This window comes from Pan paniscus, chromosome Y, assembly GCF_029289425.2.
Source record: "Pan paniscus chromosome Y, NHGRI_mPanPan1-v2.0_pri, whole genome shotgun sequence".
In the NCBI taxonomy this organism is placed as follows: Eukaryota; Metazoa; Chordata; class Mammalia; order Primates; family Hominidae; genus Pan; species Pan paniscus.
This window is the reverse complement of record NC_073273.2, coordinates 10,525,095-10,538,293: the sequence shown is the minus strand read 5'-3', so window position 1 is coordinate 10,538,293 and position 13,199 is coordinate 10,525,095.

Here is a 13,199-nt window from a genome sequence, read left to right as displayed (position 1 = left end):
TAAGCTTCTACATGCACTTTGGATTCTGCCTTCCCAGCTGGCCAAAACTCCATTTCAAAAACTGGATTATCATGGTGGCCAACAATTACAAAGTAGAAGCTCCTAGACATGGTCTTAAATATGTGGCTCCTGATGAAGTAAAAAATAGTACATATTTTTAGCAGTCAATATTGAAATTCAAAGATGACTAAGGGAAGTGTAAAATTCTTGTTTTGTTTTGCTTTCTAACTTAAACTTGGAAGATGCCAGTAAGCTTGTCACCATTTCCCATGTACTAGTGAAGATGCATGACTTCCGGAATAAACAAATGATAAAACTGTGATATTTCTTGTAGAATACTATGTATTTCTGTTAGAAACTAGAAGACCTCTAACATAAAATCACAGATAACATTCTCGTGATCTGCAAGTATGGCACATTCAGCTCAAAGGACACTGAATGTCTGGTGGAGTAATCTAGACTTAACTTGGTCTGGAGCAGTTAGCGCCAGCACTGACACTTAGAAGATTTAACAGAGGTAGACAGTAAGTTAAGAACCATAGACAGGGGTGAGAAGACCAAGGAATTAATTAGCTTGCCTTAGAAATGTCCATAAGATATCCATTGGGGGAAGCTAAAACCAAGTCTCCCTCATGTCACTTAGAAAAGAGAAGCAATGCAGCACTTTCTGCTCTATTTTTCTTCTTTCTACCGAAGTATGTGTGCTATAAATATATATCCTTGCAAATAAAAGAGACTGTGATATGCCTCTTGACACAACATTTTATAAGAAAGGAAGTTTTGTATGCTATAAGACATGAAAGAAATATTCCATAAAGGAAGACATTTTGAGTTACTGAGAGATCTTACAACGAAATTTAACAGATTGGGGCAGGTGTAATGGCTTATGCCTGCAATGCCAGCACTTTAGAGGGCTGAGGCAGGCAGCCTGCTTCAGCCCGGGAGTTTGAGACCAACCAAGGCAAACAGCATGGAAGAAGAAATACTTCTCTACAAAAAATACATGTCTACAGAAATACTAAAACTTTCTGGGCATGGTGGTGTGTGCCTGTAGTTTCAGCTACTTTGGAGGCTGACAGGAGAGAATTACCTGACACAGCAGTAAGCTGAAATATCCTGACTCGAAAACAAAACAGAACAAAACAAAACAAAACAACAACAAAACAACAAAAAAAAAACAACAAAAAACTTCAACAGATTCACAAAAGAAATGAACCTATGAAAAACTGGGGAAAAAACATGAGCAATGACATGGCTTCTGGCACACATAATTAAAATACAGATGAATGACTGATGGGTGGGAGCATAGATGGATATATGCAATGGTAACCCCACTGTGTGTGTTTTTAACACAAGGGATTTGAAATCAAACGAAGCTAGGTTCCATCTAGCTCTGCTACATACTTGCAACGTGACCAGAGGGAAACTTTAATCTACTGTTGGTCGTCTCCTTTATATGGTAATTTTGTATCACTTCATGGTAAAGTACCCAGCACAATGTCTGACTCACAGGACGTGCTTAATTAATATTATATAGAATAACATGGAAAGGCCAAATGCACACTGAGATGTGGGGGATTATAGCCTTGTCCACTTTCTCACTACCGTCTAAGCTGCTCTCACCCTTCAATGGCAGAGTTAAGTATCTGCAAACAGGGTATCCCACAGAGCCAACAATATTCACTATCTGGTCTTCCAAAGACAACCTTTACTCCTGCTTTAGAAAAGAGATGAAAAACAGATGAGATAGGAAAATTGGGTAACAAAGACAAGCAGGAATGATACAAAAGCCATGAAAACTGGCAATGATTCTCCAGAGAATGTGATGTGAGAAAGGATGGGCAGTAGAAAATTCAACAAAGTAAACAATGATATCATGAATTATTGCTGGGCTAAATTTTAGAGCCAAAAGAAGCGGTTGTTACTTTCTTTAGTACAAACATTGAAGCAGCAGCAGCACCAAAAAAAGGCGGGGGCGGGAAATGTGTGTGTGTGATTTGGTGTGTGTGGTCTGCATGTGGGTGTGTCAGTGTGTGTGTAAGGGAGATAACATGCATCCAATCCCCATATGAAAAGCCACAAATGTTAGAGCAGCATGGTGCTAACTCAGCAGGAGCACGGACAGAAGGGAACACAAAGAAAAATTGCATGAGGGTGTTGTTACCAACTACGCAGGTGGGCAGAAGACAAGACAGAGCTTACTTTATATACATTCCATGCTTATTGTGAGTTGCTAATTTTGTTTTCCTTTTGTAAACAGCTGAAGATGCAAGAAGGCTGTAATTTTTCATTCAATTTTGGCAAAGGAAACCTGACAGGTGAAGTGGAAGAACTGGAAACCCTGGGAGAAAATGGCCCCATTGCCCCAGGAAGGGAAGGTGAGAGCTGCAATCACTTAGCAAACACTTGAGGGTATTGGGCAAAGGTGAGACACACATTACTATTCTGCACTGTCCAATCTGTGGAACTTTCTCCACGGATGCAAATGTTTTACCTCTCTGCTGTCCAATATGAAAGCCAGTGAGTATTAGAAATATGGCTACTGTAATTATAGAATTGATTTTTAATTAAACAAGAATAGCCTCATGTGGGTGGTGGCTATGTAATAGACAGCACAGGTCTAGATCAAAGATTCCAAGCCAGTGGCATGATCTTGGCTCACTGCAAACTCCACCTCCCAGGTTCAGAAGATTTTCCTGCCTCAGCCTCCCGAGTAGCTGGGATTAAGGGTATGCACCATTATGCCAGGGTAAATTTTGTAATTTTAGTAGAGATAGGGTTTTGCCATATTGCCCAAGCTGGTCTTGAACTCCTGGCCTCAAGTGATCAGCAGACCTCAGCACTGCTGAGATTAAAGTCATGAGATTGTAAAGTGCTGAGATTAGAGTCCCCAAAGTGCTGAGATTAGTCATGAGCCACCATGCCCAGCCTAATTTCAACTTTTTATACAAAATTTCTGTGACATCCTCCACCTTCCCTTCACCAACAAAACAAGTATTATTTAGTATTCCAATATATAATGCAAATAAAGCAACTGGCATGACTGACATACCTGAATTGGCATGAATGGTCTGCTTGATTATTCCATTGCTTTAAATAGAGACCTTTGAAGAATCTCCAAGGAACACTTGTCCCAGAGGCCCTGAGGAGGTAGCTACATAGAATCAGACAATAGATTAAATTGGGAAACTGAGGACAAGAGGAGAATCTAGGATAGTTTCCAAATGTCTAGCTGAGGGGAGAAAACAGAATATGACCTCATCTAAGATGCCCTCATCCAAATCTCTAAAACTTGTGAGTATGTGAGGGCTCATGGCAAACAGAAATTAAGGTTGTTCAGCAGCTGACCTTAAGATAGGAAGATTGCCCAGGATCATCCAGCTTGATCAATGCCATTACAATGGCCTTAAATGTAGACGATGGAAGCAAAAGAGGAAAGTCAGGGGGAAGTGACAGAAGAATGGAAAAGCAATGTGATGTAGATGGCTTAGAAAATGGAGGAAGGGGCTATAGCTAAGGAATGCAGGAGGCCCCTAGAAGCTAGAAAGTACAAGGAAGCAAATTATCCTCTAGAGCCTCCAAGAGGAGCACAGTTCTGTGCACACTTCGATCTTAGCCAAACAAGACATGTATTGGACTCCTATATTACAGAAGTGTAAGATGATACACTTGTATTAAGCCACTAAATTTATAATAATTTATTATGATGCCTATTGTTCCACCTCTGCTAGAGTTTTTTTAAATTAATTATTATTATACTTTAAGTTTTAGGGTACATGTGCACAATGTGGAGGTTTGTTACATATGTACACGTGTGCCCTGTTTGTGTGCTGCACCAATTAACTCGTCATTTAGCATTAGGTATATCTCCTAATGCTATCCCTTCCCGCTCCCCGCTCCCCGCACCCCACAACAGTCCCCAGAGTGTGATGTTCCCATTCCTGTGTTCACGTGTTCTCATTGTTCAATTCCCACCTATGAGTGAGAACACGCGGTGTTTGGTTTTTTGTCCTTGCGATAGTTTGCTGATAATGATGGTTTCCAGTTTCATCCATGTCCCTACAAAGGACATGAACTCATCATTTTCTATGGCTGCATAGTATTCCATGGTGTATATGTGCCACATTTTCTTAATCCAGTCTATCATTGTTGGACATTTAGGTTGGTTCCAAGTCTTTGCTATTGTGAATAGTGCCACGATAAACATACGTGTACATGTGCCTTTATAGCAGCATGGTTTATAATCTTTTGGGTGTATACCCAGTAATGGGATGGCTGGGTCAAATGGTATTTCTAGTTCAAGATCCCTGAGGAATCGCCACACTGACTTACACAATGGTTGAACTAGTTTGCAGTCCCACCAACAGTGTAAAAGTGTTCCTATTTCTCCACATCCTCTCCAGCACCTGTTGTTTCCTAACTTTTGAATGATCACCATTCTAACTGGTGTGAGATAGTATCTCATGGCGGTTTTGATTTGCGTTTCTCTGATGGCCAGTGATGATGAGTGTTTTTTCATGTGTTTTTTGGCTGCATAAATGTCTTCTTTTGAGAAGTGTCTGTTCATATCCTTCACCCACTTTTTGATGGGACTGTTTGTTTTTTTCCTTGTAAATTTATTTGAGTTTATTGTAGATTCTGGATATTAGCCCTCTGTCAGATGAGTAGGTTTCAAAAATTTTCTCCCATTCTGTAGGTTGGCTGTTCACTCTGATGGTAGTTTCTTTTGCTGTGCAGAAGCTCTTTAGTTTAATTAGATCCCATTTGTCAATTTTGGCTTTTGTTGGCATCGCTTTTGGTGTTTTAGACATGAAGTCCTTGCCCATGCCTATGTCCTGAATGGTTTTGCCTAGGTTTTCTTCTGGGGTTTTTACGGTTTTAGGTCTAACATTTAAGTCTTTAATCCATCTTGAATTAATTTTTGTGTAAAGTGTAAGGAAGGGATCCAGTTTCAGCTTTCTACATATGGCTAGCCACTTTTCCCAGCACCATTTATTAAATAAGGAATCCTTTCCCCATTGCTTTTGTCTGGTTTGTGAAAGATCAGATAGTTGTTGATACATGGCATTACTTCTGAGGGATCTATTCTGTTCCATTGGTCTAGATCTCTGTTTTTGTACCAGTACCATGCTGTTTTGATTACTGTAGTCTTGTAGTATAGTTTGAAGTCAGATAGTGTGATGCCCCCAGCTTTGTTCTTCTGGCTTAGGATTGACTTGGTGATGCGGGCTCTTTTTAGCTTCCGTATGAAATTTAAAGTAGTTTTTTTCCAATTCTGTGAAGAAAGTCATTGGTAGTTAGATGGGGATGGCATTAAATCTATAAATTACCTTGGGCTGTGTGGCCATTTTCACGGTATTGATTCTTCCTGCTCATGAGCACGGAATGTTCTTCCATTTGTATCCTCTTTTATTTTATTGAGCAGTGGTTTGTAGTTCTCCTTGAAGAGGTCCTTCACATCCCTTGTAAGTTGGATTCCTAGGTATTTTATTCTCTTTGAAGCAATTGTGAATGGGAGTTCACTCATGATTTGGCTGTCTGTTATTGGTGTATAAGAATGCTTGTGATTTTTGCATATTGATTTTGTGTCCTGAGACTTTGGTGAAGTTGCTTATCTGCTTGAGGAGATTTTGGGCTGAGACGATGGGGTTTTCTAAATATACAATCATGTCATCTGCAAACAGGGACAATTTGACTTCGTCTTTTCTTAATTGAATACCCTTTATTTCCTTCTCCTGCCTAACTGCCCTGGCCAGAACTAATTGCCCTGGCCAGAATATTGGTCTTCTCACAAAGTCCCATATTTCTTGGAGGTTTTGTTCATTTCTTGTTATTCTTTTTTCTCTAAACTTCTCTTCTCGCTTCATTTCATTCATTTCGTCTTCCATCACTGATACCCTTTCTTCCAGTTGATCGCATCGGCTACTGAGTCTTCTGCATTCGTCACGTAGCTCTCGTGCCTTGGTTTTAGCTTCATCAGGTCCTTTAAGCACTTCTCTGCATTGGTTATTCTAGTTATCCATTCGTCTAATTTTTTTTCAAAGCTTTTAACTTCTTTTCCATTGGTTCGAATTTCCTCCTGTAGCTCGGAGGAGTTTGAATATCTGAAGCCTTCTTCTCGCAACTCGCCAATGTTATTCTTTGTCCAGCTTTGTTCCATTGCTGGTGAGTAGCTGTGTTCCTTTGGAGGAGGAGAGGCACTCTGATTTTTAGGGTTTCCAGTTTTTCTGCTCTGTTTTATTCCCATCTTTGTGGTTTTATCTACCATTGTTCTTTGATGATGGTGATGTACAGATGGGTTTTTGGTGTGGATGTCCTTTCTGTTTGTTAGTTTTCCTTCTAACAGACAGGACCCTTAGCTGCAGGTCTGTTGGAGTTTGCTAGAGGTCCACTCCCTGTTTGCCTGGGTTTCAGCAGCCTTGGTTGCATGACAGAGGATATTGGTGAACTGCAAATGCTGCTGCCTGATCGTTCCTCTGGCAATTTTGTCTCAGAGGAGTACCATGTGAGGCCATGTGAGGCGTCAGTCCACCCCTACGTGGGGGTGCCTCCGAGTTAGGCTACTCGGGGGTCAGGGACCCACTTGAGGAGGCAGTCTGCCTGTTCTCAGATCTCGAGCTGCATGCTGGGAGAACCACCACTCTCTTCAAAGCTTTCAGGGAGGGACATTTAAATCTGCAGACATTACTGCTGTCTTTTTGTTTGTCTGTGCCCTGCCCCCAGAGGTGGAGCCTTCAGAGGCAGGCAGGCCTCCTTGAGCTGTTGTGGTGGGCTCCACCCAGTTGGAGCTTCCCAGCAGCTTTGTTTACCTAATCAAACAACTAACTCCGCAATGGCGGGCGCCCCTCCCCCAGGGTTGCTGCCGCCTTGCAGTTTGATCTCAGACTGCTGTGCTAGCAATGAGCAAGACTCCATGGGCATAGGACCCTCTGAGCCAGGTGTGGGATATAATCTTCTGGTGTGCCATTTTTTAAGCACATTGGAAAAGGGCAGTATTAGAGTGGGAGTGACCCGATTTTCCAGGTGCTGGCTGTCACCCCTTTCTTTGACTAGGAAAGGGAATTCCCTGACCCCTTGTGCTTCCCGGGTGAGGCGATGCCTTGCGATGCCTCGGGTCGTGCGTGGTGCTCTGCACCCACTGTCCTGCACCTACTGTCTGGCACTCCCCAGTGAGATGAAACTGGTACCTCAGTTGGAAATGCAGAAATCACCCGTCTTCTGCATCACTCATGCTGGGAGCTGTAGACCAGAGCTGTTCCTATTCAGCCATCTATCACCTCTGCTAGAGTTTTGTCATTTACTTTTTATGCCCCCAAATCCACGTTGACTGTATCCACTTCAGAACTACTATTATTTCTCTCCTCATGCCTAGAATGTTCTCCCTGATTCTGCCTGCAACCACTACCTATTTTTAAAAATCCAACTAAGTTGTCCCCCTCCTCGATTATTTCCCACAAAAACCTACACGTTCTCCACATCCTAAGAAGTCCTGTCACTCACATTGCCTCTTGAAGTGTTTGTTTTTCACAGCCAGTGATCAAAACTCATTGTACACTTCTTCAATGCTGTGTACAAAGCTGACACTGATCAAATTTTGTCCTCACAGGACTTGGATACTTTATCAGGCTTATTTTCCCAACCTACAACTCTGGACTCGGGTAGATTCCTCACTGCTCCCAAGAAGGTCCTGGATTTTTGTTTGTTTGTTTGTTTGTTTGTTTTCATTCCTTTGCTCACTTTTCACCTCCCTGCAGTGCTCTTCTTTGAGCCCCCCCACCTAAATCCTATGCATCAAAGCCCTGAGGAGTTACACTTTTTCTCAGAGATGATCTGGATCACTTCCATCTTCAACCACCTCTCCTTTAAACTCTTTACTCAGTTTATAATATTACCTTAGCTCTTGTTCAGTTCTCTGGCCGTAACTTTTTCATTATTGCTTCTGAGAGGTTTGGCTCATTTTCTTTTTAGTTACATATAAGCATTATGAGGTCAGTCTCACCTTTCCTCACAACACACAACGGTGGCTATTAAAAAACATTTCACTCTGTGGATCTCAACCCTGAGCCATCTTGCTTCCAAGAGGACATCTGGCAATGTCTGGAGACATTTATGGTTGTCTTGCTTGGGGGAGAAGTTGCTATTGACAACATAAAGACTGAGGATACAGCTAAATCTACAATGCACAGGACAGCCTCCCAAAACAAAGAATCTGCTGGCTCCAAAAGGCAAAAGTGGCTCTATTATGAAACCCTGAGTCAGCTGAATGACCCTGTTAACTGTGAAAGCAAAGCCCCCAAGAGAGCAGACACTCGCAGGTGGAAGTGTGCTCAGTGCATGGATGAGCCTGTTGGGGCATGGCAGATCTGATCTGGCTACCCTAGGGAGGAGTGGAGGTACAGCACCAGCCTGTGCTGTCATGTAGGGCCAGCAGTGTCCCACAGGGTCTCAAAATACCTGTTTCGACTCACTCCATCCCCCTACCTGCAGCCAGAGGTCAAGGAGGGAAAGGCATTCTCAGTCCCGCTGAGGAGACCTGCACTCCTGCTGCTTCAGCCCAGTTCACGGGGGGCAGTTATTTGGATACCCTGGATATGCTCTGGCGAGATGTGGGTGGAGCTTCTGTCGGGCGCTAGGCAACCAAGTGCATGCACCATGTATCTTCAGAACAGGAAGACTGTACTTTGTAGGTCTCCAGGAGGGGCAGGATGGGATATGAGGGCTGTAATCTCGCGGTCCTGCCTCATTACTTTCCATCCCTAGTCTTTGAGTCCCAGCCCTCCAGCCACCTTTGAGTTGTGCCTAGGTCACGGTCCTCGTCCATGCCTCAGAACGGCGAAGAGAGGAGGCTTGCATGTTTGATAGAAAACCTACTTGGGATTGTGAGAGTGAGAGTGTTCAGCACGCTTGTTCCTCACCTGGGACACAGGCAGGGTTTTGAGGACGGAGATTCCCCCTCATCTTGGACCTGCATCCTGTCCTGTGCACTCAACTGTGGCCATGGCGGGGCGAAGGAGGCGGCCTGGGAAGAAGCTGATGATGGGAGGAAGCTGGCGCCTACTGACTCAGGAATACACAACTGCCCCTCGTCGGGGACAGGTAGAAATGAAGTCTTGTTGATGTTCCATAATACCTCTTTCCCTGCTAGGCCACTCAGGGTGTCCCCAGAGACCAGTGATCTTTTTTCCTTCCTTCACCTTTCCTCTATCCCCCAGGTAACCTGTAATCATTTTGTCTTCTAGTCCAACTTGCTCCTCATGTCTGACGTGTTGAGTCAAGATGAGCTGCGAGAAAAGCTACACCAAACGTTGAAGGATCGGGGTGTACTGGGCACACTCAAGTATCGGATTTAGGTTTATCTGTTCCATAACTTTTAAAAGTGTAACCTGTAACAAGTAGTTCACATTTAAATTCATCCAATGTTTGGGTTTCAAAACTCTACCCTGAAATATTACAGCCTCTTTGAATCCATTGAGAAAATGTTGCATTTGAATCGACTTTAAGGAGAATGTTCAAATAATTAATTGAACCCACAATAAGATAGGAGCAGAAAGCATTTATATAATGAACATGTTTTAGTAAGATTAGGCCTGTTTTATAAATCTGGCTTACAGGTTGCTAAACTGACAAGTGGGTTTGTAATAAATTAGGATGAGGAACATTAACACCATATAGAAAACACTAATGTGCTGTTTTAATAGTCTGGGAATGAACAGCTTCATCTTTAAACTATATTGATATGCCTGACTATTTAATTTGAGCAGCAAATATCTGTAGGTATGCTTTATGTTTGGATTAACAGCTAGGAATAACATTAACTCAACGTGTTTTCATTGCAATATGTATTTCAAAAGCATATTTTACATTCAAAATATTTAGATATATCTTGTATATATGTCCTTTTTAAATTTAAATTATATGGTGTGAGCATTTCTCTGTTTCCTTAAAAGTTTCTTGAAATCCTCATCTTTAGTGGTAACAGATTTATCTTTGGAAATTTTTGTAACACACGAGCAGTCCCTTGCTGAATATTTTGGTTATATTTTCCAACAGTCCACAGAGGTGCGAAGAAATGGCAGAATTTTTTCTTATACTTCATATCCCAAGCGTAAGCTACTGAAATGGGCTTCTAGGGAGTGAAGTGAAGAGTCTGCAAATGGGTCTGGCTAATCATCAGTTTCACTAGGAAGCTGAGGAAATAAACATTTTTCTAGAACACACTGGCCTTCTTGTCTCAGGGCATGAGACTTCTGCAGGGGAAGGTTCCTAACTTCTGGCCATGGATCTAGCAACATTATGGAAATAAAAGGAAGTTTTCCAATGAATATAACACATCTGTGTATATCTCTACTGAGAAAATCCTACTGAAGTTTTTTTTTAACTTGTCTGACTTCCCTCCTTCCTTCCTTCTTTCCTTCCTTCCTTCCTTCCTTCCTGCTTTCTTTTCTTTCTTCCTTCCTTTCTTCCTTTCTCCTTTCCTCCCTTTCTCCCTCCCTCCCTTTATTTCTTCCTCCATTCTGTTCTTATTTTTTTCCTTTGTTTCTTCCTTCCTCCATTGCAGGACACAAATTCAAAACCAGCTAATCTATGAGTAGATGCACCCTGAATTGAATGGAGCATTGCAACCTCCGTTCATTTCAGTGCAAGGGAACTCCCTCTTACTAGCAGCCTCTAACTCTTCAGTGGCCGATCACTAACAAAGATGTGGCTATGAGTCTTCACTTTCTGTTTTCTTTCCAGAAATTGGTTTAGCAAAAGAAAATGTAATGAATTTCCTTTTCTGTTTTGAACTTTTTATTAACAGTTTTTACTTGGCAGACTCTAACATGCTGCATTATAGCTAACTGCTTTTAAACTAGTCTGTTTCTCATTCCTCTTTGAATTTACATTGTACCTGCACATAATACATTTGCTATATAACAAGTGGGTGCTAAATTTGGAATTAATTTCTTGGTATCCCATTTAGTCTTTTGTAAAATTGTGATCTACAATCTCTACAGCTTTAAGAGCTAAAACTGATTTATCTATTTTCCATGTTATTTAATAAGACTTTGCCAATCTGCTGAATGTTTGCTCTGAGCTTGGCACTGCGATAAACACATGACAGATGTTTAGAGTGTTACAGATGAGGAGCCAGACTGTGGAGAGGTGAATCAAGTAACTTAAGTGATGTAATTCTTAAAAATCTGTAAAGTTTCCTAATAATAAAGACACTCTCGTTTTATTTTTTAGTACATTTCTAATTATTTGAACTATATTTCTCCACCATTATTGTTGAACAGTCATCCCAGTTTATTACTTTGAAGGTAGATGCAGCAAAGTTTCCCTGTGAATATGTGTGTGTGTTGTTGGGGGGTGGTGTTTGTAGACTTTGTTTTTTAGAGCAGTTTTTAGTTCACAGCCAGGTAGATGGAGAAGTACAAAGAATTCCTATACACCCAGTGCTCCTACACATGCACAGTCTTTCCCACTGTCAACATCTTTCATCAAGGTGGTACATTTTCTGCAATTGATAAACCTACCTTGACATGTCATTATTCCCAGTCTATCGTTTACATTAAATTTCACTCTCGGTGGTGTGTGTATGTCTTTATTTTCTTTATGTTGTCATAGTTACCTAAAGATTTCATATTCCAAATTTTAAGGACACAAGAAGCTTGGTATTGTAATTATTTTCTTTGAGATGGAGTATCACTCTGTTGCTCAGGCTGGAGTGTAGTGGCATGATCTCGGGGTGCAAACTTTGCCTCCTGGGTTCAAGCAATTCTCCCACCTCAGCCGCTCAAGTAGCTGTAATTACAGGTGCTCACCCAGGTACCCAGCTAATTTTTGTATTTCTAGTAGAGGTGGGGTTTCACCATGCTGGCCAGGTTTGTCTTGAACTCCTGATCTCAAGTGATCCATTTGCCTCAGCCTCCAAAAGTGCAGGGATTACAAATGTGAGCCACAATGCCTGGGCTTAGTACAGTATTTGAATGAAAATTTTAAGCATGTTGAGTTTCCTCATAAGCAACCAAACTTTACTTATTGGTTTTATAAGTGTATTTATTTACCTATTTATTTTTTAGTAGTAGTGTCTCACTCTGTCACCAAGTCTGAAGGGCAGCGGTATAGTCTCAGCTTACTGCAATAACTGTCTGCTGGGTTCAAGCAATTATACTACTGCAGCCTTTCAAGCGGCTGGGAGTACAGGCACACATCACCACATTCTGCTATTTTTTTTTTTTATATATATACTGGGTTTCTTATGGTGGGCAGTGTTGTTTTGAATTCTGAGCTCATGTCATCTGCCCGCTTAGCATGCCCAAGCGCTGTAATTACAACTGTGAGTCATTGTGCCTTGTCTGGAATTCATTTTTGATATATCTTTCTCTAATTTCATAATCACTCCATATTCTACTTATTGTGTAATTACCAGTTGTATAATTCTTATAACAGGAATTCATCCTGCTCAAACAACTTAATGGTTTCTCCTAATAGAAGATGCCAATGCTAAATGTTTTCTTTGAAGGAAATCCATTTGAAAACATATCAGTGTTCTCAGAGTAGACATAATTATTGATACATACTGTAGTAGAAACAGATATAAATAGCTGCCCAAAATGTCTGTTTGAGAGTATTTTAAGTGCATTTTAATCATGATTGTAAAGACAGTGAAAATTCAGTTTATTTAAATTTTAAACACTACTTTCAAAAAAATGTAATTGAATGACATTTGATGTAAAATACTTAGAGGTTAATTACATGATCAAGAAAGATATTTTATTATTTTGACCTCACTATGTTTTTGTAATGTATCTAACAGTGTAAGAAAGAGCTTCAATTTTGCTTTGTAATCTTATTTTTTTGAAGGATGTTTCTTAATCTCATATTCATAAATATATTATAATGTGTCATTTAAACACTGCTATAAGCATGTGTCTAAGTAGGAACTTTCAATTTTCTTAAGGTATTTACTATGCAGGATGGATTGCGCTCAATAAAAATCACCGTACTTCAGGTTTCTAGAAATCACTGGTAAGATTACTTAGTTTCTGTAATCTACTTTGGTTTGTTAATTATAACTGAATAGCATTATAAAGGGAAGAAATGATTTTAATAGGTCTCAGGATTTGATAAAGAAAACCAAAAATGTGGGAGTCTATGTATTTGTAAAGTATAGCAAGGTTTTTCTATGTAGTTTTCCTTATAAAAGAATGGAG